Below are 20,001 nucleotides of genomic sequence, written 5' to 3' on the forward strand. Positions count from 1 at the left end.
GCTGCAGCCTCCCATACACCCCCATGCCGCTTTTCTCGAGTCCTATTCCTCTTTCGGACTACTGCGTTCCCCACTCCTCTCTCATGACCCCATTGGTGTCACGCCACCGCCGAAGTGAAAGGTCACGCAGTCAGGCTAGATATAGGGCAGTGACGTGACGTGACGGGGTTTGACGAGGAAGCAGGACGAACCAGAAGAGAAATATATATAAGAGATTTATTTTGTTGTTTGTTATACTACAAGGTGAGCCGAAATTAAGTACCCCATTTCTTGAGGTTATTGCGCGAGGTAGTGGGGTGGGGGGGTCCTTTGATAGGCTATGCCTTGTAGTTTTCAGTCGGCCACATGCCTTGGTCTGGTGCGCACTGTGCTTGCACTGTCGAAGTGTTCTTCAAAAACAACAAACCTATCATCACTACGCAACATGCCTTCCAAACGCACTTCAGCATTCCTCCTAAAGGAGACATCCCAAATTGGAAAACAATTCTTCAGTGGGTGGCTAAATTTAGACAGATGGGTACAACATTGAACAGAAAACCTCCAGGCTGTCCTTGGACTGTATGAATGCCTGAAAACATCCAAACTGTAAGGGCATCAATTCTGCAGTCTCGTAGATGTTCAGCGTGCTTCTGCCTTAGGCATTTCCAACACATCTTTGAGGAGAATTTTGCAAGAGGACCTTAATTTCCATCCATACAAAATGATGGTAGTGCAGGAACTCACTGGGAGAGCGGCAGAGAGTTGTGCACGGATATTCTTGAACCGTTCATCGAGATGCCATCGTCAGGTGCAGCGACGAGGCACACTTCCATTTGAATGGTTGTGTAAATAAGCAAAACTTTCGCTACTGGGCTGAAACCAGCCCTCGTGAACTTCATCAGAGTTCCCCAAACAGTGAGCGGGTTACAGTTTGGTGTGCCGCTGCAGAATTTGGCATTGTAGGCCCTTGCTTTTTTGAGGAAGGAGAAGCAATGATCACCGTCACTTTAGAACATTACATTGAAATGGCAGAGAACATTTTGCGGCCCCAATTGGAAGAAATGGATGTGATGGATGTCTGGTTTCAACATCATGGAGCAACAGCTCACACGGTGCAGAGATCCATGCAAGTTTTGTGAAAGATGTTTCCAGGGAAGCTGATCCCCCTACACAGAAATGTCAGGTGGCCTTTACATTCGTCTGATCTCACTCCGTGCGATTTCTTCTTGTGGGGCTATCTGAAGTCAAAGGTATACACACACCAACCTCAAAACCTTAAAGTCCTCAAGGACACTATTCGCCACCAAATCACCGCTATTCCCCTTGAAATGGCCGAATGAGTCATGCGAGCATTCAGAAATCGTCTCAAAGAGCATATCGCTAATGATGGCCACCACCTTGAAGACATCATCTATAAAACACAGTGAAAAAAATCTATTTTGTATATTCCTTTCTTGTGTCATAATGAAATGTATTTTATCTTGTAGTGTTTTTGTAGAATAAACGTTTGAAATATGGTACTTCTTTTTGGCGTACCCTGTATTTCTGTATTTTATAACCTTCGGCAAAAGCTAAAATTTCTCCTTAGAACAAATAAACAGCTAGCTAGATAGCTAGATACTTTATTAATCCAAAGGTGAAATTCCCATACTCCAGCAGCACCATACTGATAAAAATCAATTTCAAATTAAAGAGTGATAACAATGCAGGTATAACAGACAATAACTTTGTATAATGTTAACATTTACCCCCCCTGGGTGGAATTAAAGAGTCGTATAGTGTGGGGTCTCCTCAGTCTCTCAGTGGAGCAGGATGGTGACAGCACTGAAGCTGCTCCTCTGTCTGGAGATGATCCTGTTCAGTGGATTCTCCATGATTGACAGGAGTCTGCTCAGCGCCCGTCGCTCTGCCACGGATGTTAAACTGTCCAGCTCCGTGCCTACAATAGAGCCTGCCTTCCTCACCAGTTTGTCCAGGCGTGAGACGTCCCTCTTCTTTATGCTGCCTCCCCAGCGCACCACCACGTGGAATAGAAGACGGCGCTCACCACAACCGTCTGATAGAACATCTACAGCATCCTATTGCAGATGTTGAAGGATGCCAGTCTTCTAATGAAGTATAGTCGGCTCTGTCCTCTCTTGCACAGAGCATCAGTATTGGCAGTCCAGTCCAGTTTATCATCCAGCTGCACTCCCAGGTATTTATAGGTCTGTACCCTCTGCACAGTCACCTCTGATGATCACGGGGTCCATAAGGGGCTTGGGCCTCCTAAAATCCACCACCAGCTCCTTGGTCTTGCTGGTGTTCAGGTGTAAGTGGTTTGAGTTGCACCATTTAACAAAGTCCTTGATTAGGTTCCTATACTCCTCCTCCTGCCCACTCCTGATGCAGCCCACAATAGCAGTGTCGTCAGTGAACTTTTGCACATGGCAGGACACCGAGTTGTATTGGAAGTCCGATGTATGTTGGCTGAACAGGACCGGAGAAAGTCCAGTCCCCTGTGGCGCTCCTGTGCTGCTGACCACAATGTCAGACCTGCTGTTCCTGAGACGCACACGGTGGTGTGACTATTCTAATTATATCATTTCTTTTCAGCTAGAATTATTTTGATCTTTATAAAAATCTGTTTCTAAGCCTTTCCTAGTCTCTTTCTTTTCTTTGTGCATGATAGTATCACTTTCCAATATGATAAAGATCACGTATTTAAGGACATTATTGTTAAAAGGCCATAAGAAGAATGCTCCAAAATCATGCATAATACCATTCAGTATGAAATACTGCTGAATACAGAGAAACCAACAAGGGGAGTACCAAGAATTTCCAGTTCTCACTTGGAAAGTGGGCTGTCTGCCCTCCAAAATGCATATACTGTATACTGTTTCCTCTACTCTTCTGCTAAATTCGCATTGTAATCACCATTTACTTAGATTACCTCCAGCTCGTAGGCTTCATGAAATTTACAGCACATTAAAGTCTAAATGCATGCTATATGTACTGCATATATTATTTATATCCTTAATGGGGTTTGTGCTTAATATTAAAATGTAATAGATGCATAAAGTGCTCTGAGGCAGTTCAGTGGGAAGTGCACAATACATAAAAATGTATTTTTTTAATCTGTTAATAATTATATATCTTTTTGTGTGGATGTGCCTAAAAAATCTATTTTAACGGTAAATTAAAACCTGAAAAAGGAATATGGATGGATTGATGGATATTGTTCAACTGTAGCATTGTTTTTCCACAGGCAATAGCCTGACCTTTAGGTGTATGGCAGTGCACTGTGTGGTCTTTGGCCGGCTTGTCATCCCGGCCAATAGCCCCAGGCCGCCAGATGGAGCCCTCCCTGCAGTATGGAGGTGCCCCGAAGACCAGCAGGGAATCATGGACAATGTAGTTTTTATACACGGCCCTGCTGGACACCACAGGGGCTGCAAGAGGGAGCTGCGGGGAGGACCGAAGAGTCATATGTGCCCTAATAACACGGAAGTGCGTCATAGGAAGAGCGACAACAGAAGTCACGTACTTCCGGGGTAAGGAAAAGGACTTGTACCTGACCCGCACACATGGACTGGGGATTGGGAACACTTCCGGGTCAGGGAGTATAAAAGGACTGTGGGAGCTGAGCTGGGTGGAAGGGTGGCAACTAGTGATGAGCGAACATGCTCGGCCGAACATGTGTTCGGCTCGAGCATCGTTATGCTCGGAGCATGGCGCTACTCGAACGAGCACCACATGTGCTCGTGCGCCATGCTGTACGTTTCGCGGGTTGGAGACAGCCAATCAAGGGGTAGGTAAGTACTGCCCTCACTGCCAGCACCTGACATTTACTACTGGCATTACAGTGATTGACTGGCCGGAACACGTCATCGGGTGCTAAATAGCATGCACTCGCATATAATGTTTTAGAGCAGTGAAAGGCTTTTTCGACCTTTTTCGAGTTGCAGCGCACTAAGTCCAAAAATTTTCTTTTGCGGCGCATCTGAGGGACTGCCCATAAATAAAGTCATGACGACAAAATCTATGGACAATCGCCAATACAAACAGTTAATTTTACAAGTTTGAAAGACATTTTATTAATAAAGGAATCAAAGGATAAATCTTAAATTTAATTAATGTGAACGTTGAGATTGTTTTTCATCACATATGAGATAGATGTGAGGATCAACTTTCGAAAGACAGATGCACATTTCCTTGTCGATCATTTGAAGTCTCTCGCGTTTCTTAGACTTCATTTCCGTAAGTGTTCCGTTATCTGTTTTTCCAACATAAATTTTTTTTTTTTAAACTAATCTTTTTAATCAACCACAAAGTTCAAAAACACTAGCAATTTTAAATATTTTACTAAAGTTTTCGCGGCGTCCCTAGAAATTCCATGGCGCACCAGTGCGTTGCCCGACAATGTTTTAGAGCGTCAGCTCACCTGCAGGCACTGGCATATCATGTTTTAGAGCGTCATTTTTCCAGTAAATTAGATTTTTTGGGGGGGGTTTGGGCGTGTTTTTGTCAGTCTGTAAAAGTGGCGTACAACTCGGACAAACTGGTTCCCAGCAGCGACTTGGGAGTCCAAGATGCATCCAGACATCATCCCCATGCTGTTGTCGGTCCATTTGGGTGGTGTTTCTGTCACTTTCTGACCTTTTCCAATGGACCAGGCACCCTTCCCTCTTCAGAGCAGGTTGTCTCCCATTGACTTACATTATACTCGGGTGCTTGGTAGAGCACACGAACATCGCGATGTGTTCGGACTGAACACCTGAACACTTTGGTGCTCGCTCATCACTAGTGGCAACGTGTCAGGGAGTGGAGGATTGTATTATTGTAGTTATTATTGGTTTGTGTATAGTTGAGTATAGTGGAGGAGAGGGTGCTTTGTGCACTGTGGCATTTAAATAAAGTCAACATCTGGACTTTTATCTCGTGTCTGGTGTCTTGGACAGGGGTTCATGGAAGCGATAGCGCCCCCTATCTGTCACAACTGTTAACTAAGGCATGTGAGCAGAAACTAACTGGAGCACTTTATACCAGCATTAGTCTTAAGAATCAGCTTGTGAGAAAATTCTTGTATTATGATTTGTAATCCTATAGTCCAGCCTTTTTTTAGAAGGAGATCAACCAAAGAAGGAACGTATTGTACAAAATGGAGTTCGTGAAGGGCTGCGCTAGCATGCACCTGCAAAAGGAAGAAAAAAGTGAAGTCTATTCCCATGCAAGAAGAAAATGTCAAGAGACAAAAACACATTACACCCGATGAAGGCTATACAGCTGAAATATTGTGTCTGCAACTTTCTTTTCTTTTTGTCAGTCTGGAAATAATCTTTTTAAGCTTTTGCAGATGCACGTTGATGCAGCTCAACATCAAATCCACTGGACATAAAGAGAGAGCAAAAACAATTTGGTTATTATGTCTCTATTATTGCTTTGAAGCAATACTGTTACCAGAACAGCCAATCCACATTAAAACTTACAGAATGTGTTAATTTTTCCAGCCAATAGCATTGACCCAAATCTTGGAATATCACACATATTGCTAAATGACATATCCATATTGGTTTAGAAAAAGAAAAAAAAAAAAAAAAAACAATTTTGCGAGATTCAGCCATTTTAAAATTTGACCACTGTGCGCTTCACCTCACTACCTGTCTTCCTTCACTACAACCTTTCAGTCCCTGGGATGCAGTTTCCTCCAGGTTATACCTCAAAAAATTGTCTCCAAGTGCTGTTTAGCATTTAGCATTTTAGAATATCAATACTCAGACTCCATCTGTGCTAAACTTACAGAACCTGATTAAAACTAATGTATGTTCCATTATGGATGTGCTCTGCCTCTCCTTCAACAGCTGTCATTACTGAAACACACAAGTGCAGCAAACAATATAAAGAAATAATGCAATAAATTTTTGTTTGTAAGTCAGGAATAAACTTCTGTACAATTGAGTATGAGTACCATTATTAGGGCAGTGCCCCGGGTAAATGTCAAACCTCCTAATAATAATAATAAGACATTTTATTTATATTGCGCCTTATATTTAACAATCTCAAAGTGCTACAAAATAAGAATAAATTAACAAACAAGATAATCTATGGAAATAATTTAACAAAATGCCTTTCTAAAAAGATAAGTTTTTAGGTTTCGTTTGAAGGCATCGATCGACTGTGGGGGTCTCAAGTAATCAGGGAGAGAATTCCACAGCCTCTGCGCCACCAAAGAAAAGGCCCGATCACCCATAGTGCTAAGCTTAGTTCTGGGAACTTGAAGAATGTTAGTATGCACAGAGCGGAGGGTGCGTGAGGAAGTATGAGGGATAAGGAGTTCCTGCAAGTACAGGGGAGCAGATCCATAGATGCACTGATGGGTAAGGAGGGAAACCTTGTACTCTATTCTAAGTGGTACACGGAGCCAGTGAAGGGTTTTCAAGATAGGAGTGATGTGGCTATGCTTTTGCACCCTCATCAGGATCCTGGCAGCGCTGTTCTGAATGTACTGGAGTCTCTGGATACTCTTGCCAGGAATCCCAAGGAAGAGCGCATTACAGTAATCCAGCCTGGACGAGACAAAGGCATGGACAAGCCTCTCTGCATCTGCCAGGGTAAGTGTTGGACGAAGTTTAGCAATGTTCCTGAGATGGCAAAAAGATGACTTACAGAGATGTTTAATGTGGGTGTCAAAAGTGAGTCGAGAGTCCATTTTAACACCCAAATTGGTAACAGATGTAGAAAGAGGAATGTTTTGACAAGAAAAAGTGATACTGGTGATGGTAGAAGAACGAAGATGGTGTGGTGTGCCAACTGAAATGGCTTCTGTTTTAGATCTGTTCAGCTGAAGGAAGTTGAACCTCATCCATACCTCTATTACCTCCAAACAAATAGTCAGTGTAGATCAGACAAGCGAACAAGAAACATATCCTTACTTCACGAAAACAGTGCAAATTAATCTGTGATCAAATGTATTACTTGAGTTTCATTTTGTCACAAGTACGCTTCAAAAGGCGGAGTGGTGGCTCTGAGGCTAAGGATCTACACTGGTAACTGGTAAGGTTGCAGTTCAAATCCCATTACTGCCGGAAGGATCCTCCTCTATTGGGCCCTTGAGCAAGACCCTCAACCTTAAAATTGCTCCAGGAGGCTGTACAATAGCTGACCATGCACCCTGACCTCCAAAGGTTCCGTATGGGGATTAATTTCATATTGACTCAGGCACAAACCGCGAGTAGCAGCCTTTCCAGCAGCTCCGTGTACGACTATCTTTCTACCTTTTTCTCTATTTTTCTCTATTTCACTGATCACTCCTACCACTTTCTTTTATGTGGACTCATTCCAAGGACACTTTTTACTACTTGTGAAATTCTCCTCTATCTATCTATCTATTGTCACACACGTGCGCATGGGAGGCAGCTAAAGGGCTTGACTGAAGGCAGTTCGGAGGCATACCGGGGTGTGGCAGAGTGCACTGACTCTTTTTCTCCCTTGCCTGTAGACCATTCCCGGAGGATTTCACCTGGCTCTCCTGACATCACTTCCGGGACTGAGTCAATGGAAGTCGGCCACACCAGCTCCAGTCCCTCTGATGTCACGTCCGGCTATGAACCAATAGTGGAAGACCACGTGCCGGATCCATATGACCTCACTTCCTGTCTCCCCCTTTAAAACCTGCCCCTTTTCCTTTGTTTCCTCAGTCTTGTTCTGGACTCAGTTGAATGCACTTCAGTGCTGATTATTTGTTAAAACGACTTTTGCAGCCAGGATACCACATTATACGGGTGGATGCCCCAAACCTTTATCTGTCCATGTCTCGTTCTTGTGACACTATTTAATAAAGTATACCAAACTGTATACAAAATACCAAAAAAAAAAATGCAGAAGGCACGGTTTTGTAGTAAATTGAAAATTTGGTTGCTTTAAACTGGACATTTGGTAAGCTTTAAGCCTTTTGTTTTCATGCTGAAACGTTGTACCCTTCACCTTCATTTTAAAGTGCATGACCAAAGTAGGTATTTTTAAAAACTTATAAAAATTGCTTTACTTCAGTACAGAATTTCATGTGACAAATTGATATACATCATAATTGTGAAGAAACAACCTTGACTTAAAAAAAATACCCAACTTCTCCTTTAATGGCAGGCCATTTTAAATGGTGGCTCGCTGGCCACATGCAGCCCAGAAGCAACCTCTGAGTGGCCCACCCGTAATCCCCAGGGCTTCAAACTGCAAATAAAATGGTCTCAAATGCAACCAAAAATAAGCTTTGGTGATTATCATTTCTACTTAGTTTGCCAGGTGTGAATGAAATCATTGAAACTTGTGGACGCTAGAGGTCGCTGTTGCCCCGTGAAACCCACCAGACAGACGTCCAAGACACACTTGTAAAAAGCACCAAGAAGAATTTTAATATCTTTCTTCAGATACAGTCCACATAATAATACAATAAATCAATAACAATAATCCTCCACTCCCAGCAGCTTCGTCACTCAGCCTCCCAACTCTGGCTCTCTTTGCTGGGTTTTCACCAGTCCTTTAAATAGTTCATGACCCCAAAGTGTTCCTTTTCTACTTCTGGGAAGAAGCCCGGAAGTACTGCGGGCTTCCGTCCTCATGACTCCAAAGTACTTCCGGGTTGTCGTAACAGTAGGATTCCCCAGGTTCTTTGTGTGCTCCACCTGGCGGCACCCACGGCACCCAACAGGGCTAGGGAAACGGACTCCATGTCCCAGGATGCCCTGAGGGAATCCAGGGAACTGTTGCCGTCCAGGGGAACTGCCACCTAGCATCCCGGGGGAGGCAGTGTCCTAAAAAGGCTGCCTTCTTCCATTCTGTTCTTTCATTGACGTCCTGGCCGAACTGAACCACCAGCCATCCCTCACAAACTTTAAACTAATTACAGTGGAACCTCTAGATACGATCACCTCTGTATACGAGAAATTCAAGATAAGAGGAAAGTATGAGCGAAAAATTGGATCTAAATCGAGCATTGGCTCGTAACGAGCCACGAGCCAGGCTGTGGTTATGCGTGACGCGTTTCCCGATCCGCCTCGACTTGGGGATTCACCCAAGCTGACGCTACCAGCCCGTCAGCTCACTCAGTGTTCCTTGTTCTCCTGTAGCGTGAGGATCTACGCGTTTGTGCGCTTGTGATTTTATTGTTTTGCTGTAGCAGTTCGCTGTATAAGCGTATCCAAAAATATCACGGACATGCAGACAGAGAATAGGAGATGATTGCCATTAAGAGGAGAGATGGACAGAGAGAGAGGCGCGCGCACGAGCGAGCGAGCGAGAGAGATAAGGAGAGAGAGAGACGCGTGCGTGAGCGAGTGAGAGAGATAAAGAGAGAGAGAGAGAGAGAAGAACCATCAGCTCAGTTGTGATCACATGACGCTCAGCAGACAAAGTGTATCCATACTACTTGTATTGCAAGACATCGCTCGTTTTATCAAGTCAAAATTAATTAAAAAATTTAGCTCATCTTGCAAAACACTTGTAAACCAAGTTACTTGCAAACCGACGTTCCACTTGTATATATTATTTATCAGTGTTATTTGTTAGGAAAATTGATTTTTATGTTGATATTTTTGGGGTGCGGAACGCATTAACTGGATTTCTATTATTTTTAATGGGGAAGTTTGTTCTAGATACAAGAAATTCACTATACAAGCTCAGTGCTGGAACGAATTAAACTCGTATCTCGAGGTTCCACTGATATTATAACAGATGCAAAAGTGCTTTTTTTTTTATTGTTAAGCGGATGTTGCGTTAATATATGTGAAGATACAGGCTCCCCCTTGCCTATCCCTGAGCCGTATAAAGGTTGGTTTATACCCTGTGCTGGGTGCAAGGGAGTGGTGGCAAAAATGACATAAGACTTGAGGATGCAAACAGGAAAATATTTCTACTTACATGGCGCTGCTGAAGGGTCGGCCATGAATTTCAACGAGAGGCTGGTTACACTAATGAATGTAGAGCTGAATATGACGCAACCAGTCATCAAAACAAAAAGTAGCCATGCAAAACATTTGAAATTCTTCTGCCCATCATAAAGGTCACCTGTTATGAAAACATCTGTGCTCTGTGTAATTCAGTTGTCCCTTCTGATTTGGCACGGCACACTAAGATGTGATTGTCACCAATCTCCTTGTGTTTGATTGCACTAATCTGGATCCTTAGTTGGTTTGTGGTGGGAGCAGCAATGCACTGTATCAGTGTGTGCTCCTAACCTCCTCCTCCTTGTGTTTGCCCATCTTTGAACGCCTTTTCTCTTTTGATTTCACGCATACTCCATGCAAAATGCTGGCCTGTCCGTCAGTAAACATGTACGAGCAGTCGCCTGCCCGCTGTTTTGTCACGAGCAGCGATGTGATGAAGTCTGCGCTTTAGGGTTGAAGGTGTATTACTGTCGTTTTACTGGGGTGCTCTGTGATTGATGTTGGAGAGTAAACTTTGTTAAAATGGAATCAAAAATGCCACTTTGTTAGTTGTTACTTCAGTCGTTTTGGCGTGCACAATATATGTTCTGTTACCAATAAATTCTTCAATGGAAGCTCATCAACAAAGAAACATGGAAAAAAAGATTTATTAAAAAAAAAATAAGTGTAATAATTATAATTAATAATTCACTACTTAACATCCAAGAACTCTGTACAGACATTTTAAAGACAAATCATTAAAATAAATGTACCGATCCACTTTCACGCCATACGTGGTGCTTTGCTCTTAAACATTTATTCAGGTAGTTTTTTCTCTAGGGGGCGCAGGGAAACAATCTCAACAGGAAAGGCTTTGTGTTGTGGAACTCAAATTTAACTTCTGTCACTTGAGTTCTATGGAAAAAAAATCCCTTGTCTGTCATGACCTCCCATTTAAATTGGGGTAGGATGTCATATTTCAAAAGAGAAACAAATGTTATTGCTAATACTGTGCACTTTTTTGATTTTATGCACCTTGAGATGTGCCTGGGTCAGATGTGAGCAAAATGTTTTTATTATTATTTCAAAAATGGAAAAAAAGAGTATTACTGCTACCTCAGATTCTGTTCTAGCTTTTTTTTTTTTGTTGTTTTGTTTTTTAAAACATTTTTGATGTGCCTGTGTCAGATGTGACCAAATGTAAAAGGGAAACAATGAATAAACATGACTTGTTTTTAAATGGGGCGGCACGGTGGAGCAGTGGGTAGCGCTGCTGCCTCGCAGTTAGGAGACCTGGGTTCGCTTCTCGGGTCCTCCCTGCGTGGAGTTTGCATGTTCGTTTTTAATTCATTTATTTATTTGTCATATACAGGTTAACATAAGGTCAACATTACAATGAAATGTGTATGACGAGAAAAACAAGTCACTTAGCCAAATGACACAGTTATTGCACAGATAATGTTTTATAGAGTACAATGCATATTCCATAAAGTGTAGATGTATCTTCCAGTCAGTATCCAAAGTGTGTGCAGGTACAGTTTGTGTGTGAGTAGTGCAATGTAAGTGTGATGTAAGTGTAAGTGTGGGTGTTCAGGTGTTGCTGTTGAGGAGTCAAATGGCCTGGTGGTAAAAACTGTTCTTAAGTCTTGTAGTCTGAGCAGCCAGACTGCTGTATCGTCTGCCAGACGGTAACAAGGAGAACAACTGGAATGCTGGTGTCCTTTATGATGCTGCTTGTCTTATGCAAGCACTGATGGAGGCAAATGTCTTCAGTGGCAGGGTGACTCTTGCCCGTGATGTGCTCTGCTGCCTTCACCACTCTCTGTAGTGATTTCCGGCTGCTGGCAGAGCAACTCCCATACCAGACGGTAATGCTGCTCATCGGCAGACTCTCGACCACACTCCTGTAAAAGTTTGAGGCGATGTTGGCATTCATGCCAAACTTCCTCAGCCTCCTCAGGAAGTAGAGCCGCTGGCGAGCTCCCCGTGTCTGCATGGGTTTCCTCCCAAGTGTCCAAAGACATGCAGGTTAGGTGCATTGGCGATCCTAAATTGTCCCTAGTGTGTGTGCTTGGTGTGTGTGTGTGTGTGCCCTGCCTGGGGTTTGTTTCCTGGCTTGTGCCCTGTGTTGGTCGTGATTGGCTCCAGCAGACCCTCATGACCCTGTAGTTAGGTGTGGCAGAAAAGTAACGAGACTGGCAACACTGCAAGCGATTTGGCAACGCTGCGCTGTTGTCCTTGATAGAGCACGTGTATCAGTGCCCTCCCATAGCTCAGTGCGAGTTTCAACTCCTTCCGTTAACTACGTGATTTTTGTAACTGCTATTAGCGAAATTGTGTTTTTGGTTGTGCGGCACGCAAAATGGAACAGCGGAATTTGGAGCAACGTTGTGCCATTAAATTTTGTGTTAAGCTTGGAGAATCAGCAAGTGTGACGTTTGAAAAGTTAAAACAGGCCTATGGGGAACATTCTTTATCCCGAGCTCAAGTTTTTCGCTGGCACAAATCATTTTTGGAAGGCAGAAAACACGTTGAAGATGAACACCGTTCAGGGAGGCCTTCAACTTCGAAAACGAATGAAAACATCGAACGTGTGAACACTCTTGTGAGATCAGACCGTCGTTTAACATTAAGAATGTTGAGTGCACAATTAAATTTGAACAGATTTACCGTTCATCAAATTTTGACTGAACATTTGCACATGCGAAAGGGTCTGTGCCAAAATGGTGCCGAAAAACCTCACAATTGAGCAGAAGGACAATCGAAAAAACAAGTGTCTTGATCTTCTTGACAGAATCGCTAATGAGCAAGATTTGTTTAGTCGTGTGATCACAGGTGATGAATCATGGATTTTTGAATACGGTCCTGAGACCAAGAGGCAAAGTCAGGAGTGGCACACTGCAAACTCTCCTTGACCAAAGAAAGCTCGAACGAGTAAATCAAAGATCAAATCAATGCTGATTTGTTTTTTTGACAAAGAAGGAATCGTCCACAAAGAATTTGTTCCTCCAGGACCAACTGTCAACCAAGTTTTTTATAAAGACGTCCTTGAAAGGCTCAGAAAAAGGGTCATTCGCGTGAGACCAGACATTGCAGACAAATGGATGCTCCATCATGACAACGCCCCATGTCACACTGCCCTCTCCATAACAGAATTTTTGACCTCAAAAGGCATTCCTGTGGTTCCACAGCCCCCTTATTCACCTGACCTCAGTCCGTGTGACTTTTTCCTTTTTCCTAAACTGAAAAATGTCCTCAAAGGACGTCATTTCGGGACTTTAGAAAACATCCAGAAGAGTGTAACGGACATGCTGAAGACCATACCGGTTGAAGACTTCCAGCGCTGCTACCAACAGTGGGAACAACGTCTCCATCGGTGTGTAGCTGCCCAAGGGAACTACTTTGAAGGGGATAACATTGATGTTTGAAAAAAAGAAAAACTTTGGTAAATAAAAAATCAGTCTCATTACTTTTCTGCCACACCTCGTATAGCGGGTTGGATAATGGATGGATGTTTTTAAATACATTAATTTGTGTTGATTTAAAATTTGTTATTTCCTGCTGCTTGCCAGCTGCTGTAAATGTCTGGCCCAGCTACATTTCTTGGTTTGAAAATCTGGCCCAAATGAAAATGTAACTGAATAGCTCTGCTTTAAGGATTGGGGTATCTGGAATAGGGATGTTAAAAATCCAAGGAAAAATGTTTTGCAAACAGAATCAAAAACTTGGAGATGTTTACATGGAATTTTGAACTTCATGTCAAATTTCATTAGCTCAAAATTGGCCGATGTAATTTTCAGCATATTTTTCCATTTTCTGCTGCACACTGCAGGTCACATGGCCTGCACCATGCATTAGGAATCTCTGAAAGCAGAAAGGCTTTGCTAGTTGTTCAGTATTTTATGCTTAAGTAGAAGGTTGATGCGTAAATAAATGGAAGTGGGGTTTGAGATGTGCAGCATGCATTTGAAATTTGAATGCTTTTCTCTTTTTCCCATTCTTGAACTCTCGCTGTGCATACTTACTCTCTGTCCCTCCATGATGGAAATGGCAAGGGGACTATCAAGCGGCTTGGAATGAGAGGCCAATTCTGGTCATTTCTGTTTGCTTTTTATTTTAGCCCTTTTCCCTCATTTCAACTAATGAAAAGGGGGATAACGTAAAAAAGATTTAGAATGTCCATCCATTATCCAACCCGCTATATCCTAACTATAGAGGGTCACGGGTGTCTGCTGGAGCCAATCCCAGCCAACACAGGGCGCAAGGCAGGAAACAAACCCCGGGCTGGATGCCACCCCACCGCAGGGCACACACACACTAGGGACAATTTAGGATCGCCAATGCACCTAACCTGCATGTCTTTGGACTGTGGGAGGAAACTCGCGCAGACACGGGGAGAACATGCAAACTCCACATAGGGAGGACCCGGGTAAGCGAACCCAAGTCTCCTAACTGTGAGACAGCAGCACTACCCACTGCGCCACCGTGCCGCCTGATTTAGAATGTTCTGGAAAGAATTTTATTAAATTAAGATCAACCTAATTACATAATGTGGAAAGAATTTTATTAAATTAAGATCAACCTAATTACATAATGTGGAATACACCAGGGGCGGCACGGTGGTGCAGTGGTAGCGCTGCTGCCTCGCAGTTAGGGGACCCGGGTTCGCTTCCTGGGTCCTCCCTGCGTGAGTTTGCATGTTCTCCCGTGTCTGCGTGGTTTTCTCCGGGCGCTCCGGTTTCCTCCCACAATCCAAAGACATGCAGGTTAGGTGCATTGGCGATTCTGAATTGGCCCTAGTGTGTGGGTGTGTTTGTGTGTGTCCTGCGGTGGGTTGGCACCCTGCCCAGGATTGGTTCCTGCCTTGTGCCCTGTGTTGGCTGGGTTTGGCTCCAGCAGACCCCCGTGACCCTGTATTCGGATTCAGCGGGTTAGGAAATGGATGGATGGAATACACCAGTTCTTAGTCTCATACGTGTGCTCATGCCCAGAAGTACAATGTAAGGAAAGGATACATTTACAAATATTTATCATTCCAATGCTAATTCACTGCGGTGGGCTGGCGCCCTGCCCGGGGTTTGTTTCCTGCCTTGTGCCCTGGGATTGGCTCCAGCAGAGCCCCGTGACCCTGTAGTTCGGATATAGCGGGTTGGATAATGGATGGATGGATACTAATTTACAGGTAGAATGATTACACAGTCCCAGTATGTGCCATTTACATATTTATTACAAGACCCCAAACACACAATCTCAGAAAAAGGTAAGCACACAACAGAAGGTGAATGTCAATGTATGAAACTTGAAACCTAATCTAAACTTATGAAAAAAAATACTTGCTTAAAATGCTAAGTCACCTGCTGTACAAAGCCATTATATTTAGTAGGGTCAGTTCCCTCTCATGAGTATCGTTCTTAAGTATCATTTTAAGAGGATGGCAACATACACTCATGTTAGTTATATTTTGGGAAAGGACTGAAATGACTCCTTCAGCAAAAAGCATTTGCCTTTTCTGAGAGAACTTTACAAAGTCTGTGTGCACCAGAAAAATGCATTTAAAATAGCCGTGACATCAGAAGATGGAAAAGAATGCAAAGGTTTTGATGGCGATCATATCAAATTACTAGAAAATGAAAGAGTGGATTCTAATTACTCTATAAAAATGTAAGTACTGAAATAATATGAAAAGCTGTCACGGGCTCTTGGATGTTTACACAGAGAAAGGTTTTTTTTTTTTATATATATTCTAAATGGATTTCATTTTCAAAAAAGTTTTAAAACTTATTTTACTTACATCCTTATTGCCCAGGCTTGAGAATTTAAGTAAGCTCTATTTTTAATATTTGAATGAACTGGTGGGCGGCACGGTGGCGCAGTGGGTAGCGCTGCTGCCTCGCAGTTAGAAGACCCGGGTTCGCTTCCCGGGTCCTCCCTGCGTGGAGTTTGCATGTTCTCCCCGTGTCTGCGTGGGTTTCCTCCGGGCGCTCCGGTTTCCTCCCACATTCCAAAGACATGCAGGTTAGGTGGGTTGGTGATTCTAAATTGGCCCTAAAGTGTGTGCTTGGTGTGTGGGTGTGTTTGTGTGTGTCCTGCGGTGGGTTGGCACCCTGCCCAGGATTGGTTCCTGCCTTGTGCCCTGTGTTGGCTGGGATTGGCTCCAGCAGACCCCCGTGACCCTGTATTTGGATTCAGCGGGTTAGCAAATGGATGGATGAACTGGTGGGCGGCACGGTGGCGCAGTGGGTAGTGCTGCTGCCTCGCAGTTAGGAGACCCGAGTTAGCTTCCCAGGTCCTCCCTGTGTGGAGTTTGCATGTTCTCCCCGTGTCTGCATGGGTTTCCTCCCACAGTCCAAAGACATGCAGGTTAGGTGCATTGGTGATTCCAAATTGTCCCTAGTGAGCCGGCGCACTGACTGGGGTTTGTTCCTGCCTTGTGCCCTGGGATTGGCTACAGTAGACCCCCGTTACCCTAATCCCTAATGGACGGATGAACTGGACTAAGAGTTTTTTTTTTTAACAGTCATTTTTCAAGTTTGCCCAGGTGAGCGAGTTGCTCTCCAAATCTGTTTACTTCAGCGTCTGCAGTCCTAATTATCCTTGCTGATTAGACCCATACTGTTTATATCATCCAACATCACTTTCAACCATGTCTTCTTCAGCCTCCCCCTGGGCCTTACCCCCTTCACCAACACCTTGGTGCATCCGTTTTACACCCAGTCACCACCTTCAGCATTTTGCTCCATATGGCCAAGCCACCTTAGTCTCTTTCTCCTTAGAACAATGCCTATCACCTATTCACAAAGTATTTCTCTCAAATCGACTTTCATCATTCTATAACTGTGACACCCTATACATCCACATAATCATTCTCATCACTGTTCTTTCCAGTTTAAGCCTAATATCATGTAAACAGTACAATGAAAGTCTTACCTGGATGTCTCCTCAGACTATCGATTGGCCAAGGCACAGTCACAAAACTTTTCCCTTCAGTGCCAGAAAGTTTCGTTTAGAATACTGGTCAATGGACGCAAAATAATCCTAGACACGTATCAAGAGCTCATAATGAAGGACCCAGCTGTCTGCTATAGAATACATACAACCGTATTCACAGGTAAGCCTATGGATTCAAAAACAGTATGGCAGCAGTTCTTTGGATAATACAATTTAACATAAATAATGTGCAGGAATCCACATCTGCTGTATGGCAGGCTAACGTGTATTATAAGCGTACCCAAATTCCTAGCATGAAGAGTCATTAGTCATTATTAGAATTGAATGTTAAAAAACAAAGACTTTAAAGTTATTTCTATCTAAGCTTACATGAACAGGCAAGAAACTGGCTGCAGTCATCGTCACGTGATCTAACTGGGCGTCTGGCCAAATGGAGACCAAGTCATTTACCAGAAATTTCACCATGACAAAAGGAAAAAAAAAAGGTGTTGCAAGAACCATTATACATGAAAAGAGAAGTGAGAGACTTACAATCCAATGTCTAGCTGGCTTCCACTACCTACACTTAAGAAAATATGAATGCAACCTGAAATATATAAATGGTTCAATAATTAAACTATAATGCAACCAAAAAAATTGCAAAAACAGAGATCTATAGGTAATAATACAACAAGATACACACATTTACTGCCCATAATATTACAATTCTACTGTTTCTTGAAAATAAAGCAGTTATGAATTCACTATATACACATAAACATATCTGTGGTGGGCTGGCGCCCTGCCCGGGGTTTGTTTCCTGCCTTGTGCCCTGTGATGGCTGGAATTGGCTCCAGCAGACCCCTGTGACCCTGTATTAGGATATTAGTTGGTTGGAGACTGACTGACTGACATATACATATATACATATATACATACTGTATATACACACACACGTTTTCATAAAACACAGCTGAGTGTTAAAAGCAACTTTTTAAAAAAGAAAACTGGATGAGATTACCCACATTATCAAGAACATAAAACACTCAGTGCTTCACAGGCAAACAAACTCTCACACACACACACAAGCACGATTTTTCAGGAATAAACATAGATTATAATTTAGCTCTTAACTTAAAGCACTTCATTTTTTTGATGAGACATGTGCTTAATACAGAAGAAAATGCATGTCTTATCTGCTTAATAAATCAGCTTAATAAATCAGCATGGATCTGTTCTTAACTCTATTTTTCTTTTTGTAAAAACTTGATTGCTTTGTCTGGAGTGCAATAAAATTAATTTAAAAAAAAAAAAATAAATCAGCATAAAGAACAATCCTGCAGAAAAGCGTTTCAGGATTTTCATTTTTGCGTATTATTGAATTACAAAATATTAATCAATGTGTTGTCTGTTCATTTTAAATGAGCCAACTGCAGTTTCCTTATTATGAACATAAATATGACAGACTGCTGCTAAACTGACCTGTGAGTCTCTGTAATCTCAGCAGTAATTAACAGTATTGCCTGGATCTTAATGAAAGCTAATAAGACCACCTTGGCTTGCCAAAATAACATTTATTACAAATCAATTATATAATTACTTTTCACAATTAATTAGATGAATAAAAAGTACACAATAAAAGATACTTCCTTTTTGGGGAATATTAGTCATTTAAAATTTGTGAACAGTTAAGTAATGCCTACTGCTGAATTAATCTCAATAAGAATTTAAGAACTTACCTAAAATTAAAGATCGCAAATAGGGGGCAATTTTACACTAAAAAAATAGTCAAAGAAATGTAATGAGCATTTTTAAATCTCTAACATAGAACATGTAGTACTTAAACTTTTTAGGAACAGAAAAGTTCCTCTGAACAAGAAAGAAAACACCCTTTCACAAATCAGTGAAATGCACCAACAAAATTAATGTTACAGGAGGAACAACTTATCTAGAGGAGTGTTTCACACATTAAGTCCTGGAGACTCCCTGTGGCTGCAGGCTTTTGTTCTAATCAGTTTCACAAGCAGTTAATGACTATACCTCTAATTACTCTCATTTAAGTAGCTCTCCTTATTTTCCCTCTTCTCTTATACTGCATTCAGAAAAGCACAGTAGTGTGATTTTTACATTTATAAGACATTTAGAAATATTTGTATTTTTTAATGCCTAACAATGTTTTGTTGTTTTCCTGTTACAATAACTTGCATATTTTCTATATAACTGCATCCTAATAATACCAATTGACAATAAGCAGAAAAGACACCCGAGGAAACAACACTAAATGCTGAAAGGCTACAACTATTTTGTTGTCGGAACCACTAATGCGCCTAGTAGTAAACAGTGGATTAAATGAGCAAAACAGCTGGAAAAGAAGAAAAGAAATCTTCAAATTGAAATAGATAGATAGAGAGATAGATAGATAGATAGATAGATAGATACTATATAATAGATAGATAGATAGATAGATAGATAGATAGATAGATAGATAGATAGATGTGAAAGGCATTATATAGTAGATAGATAGATAGATAGATAGATAGATAGATAGATAGATAGATAGATGTGAAAGGCACTATATAGTAGATAGATAGATAGATAGATAGATAGATAGATAGATAGATAGATAGATAGATAGATAGATAGATATGAAAGGCATTATATAGTAGATAGATAGATAGATAGATAGATAGATAGATAGATAGATAGATAGATAGATAGATAGATAGATAGATAGATAGATATTTCTTGTCATTGTCACTTTTACAAAGGAACAATGAAATTGTAGGTGCAGTCGACTCAGTGTGAGGCATACGAGTTAAAAAGACAATGTGGTGTCCTCTCCTCACCACATCCATAAACCTTCTCTTAGTCCTTCCTCTTCTCCTCTTCCCTGGCAAATCTATCCTTAGTACCCATCTCTCAGTATACCCAGCATCTCTCCTCTGCCCATGTCCATACCAACGCCATCTCGCCTCTCTGACTTTGTCCCCCAACCGTCCAGCCCGAGCTGATACTCTAATGTCCTCATTTCTAGACTAAAATAAGCAATAAAGGTTCAAAATCTCAATGAGCAAGACAACTAACGTGAAGCAGAAGTGTCACTTGAGCAATAAGTGCTTCTTATTAATCAATTGGGTTGGAGCAAAAAACCTGTGCCCACTGTGGCCCTCCAGGACCGTGATTGAGGACCCCTGTAATA

The 20,001-nt window shown here is 42.1% G+C and overlaps 1 protein-coding gene across 2 annotated transcripts in view; it reads right to left on the bottom strand.

The window, feature by feature from the left end:
- Positions 1 to 20,001, bottom strand: part of LOC120535082 (nucleus accumbens-associated protein 2-like) — a 171,869-nt gene that overhangs the window by 66,134 nt on the left and 85,734 nt on the right. The window contains exon 1 of one of the 2 annotated variants that reach the window (XM_039762633.1): positions 16,803 to 17,139. The exons of the other annotated variant lie outside the window; for it this stretch is intronic. The gene's annotated coding sequence lies outside the window, so the exon portion shown is untranslated. Of the gene's footprint in view, positions 1 to 16,802; positions 17,140 to 20,001 lie in introns of those variants that run through there. 2 annotated transcript variants of the gene reach the window in all.

Source organism: Polypterus senegalus, chromosome 9 (genome assembly GCF_016835505.1).
Source record: "Polypterus senegalus isolate Bchr_013 chromosome 9, ASM1683550v1, whole genome shotgun sequence".
Classification (NCBI taxonomy): Eukaryota; Metazoa; Chordata; class Cladistia; order Polypteriformes; family Polypteridae; genus Polypterus; species Polypterus senegalus.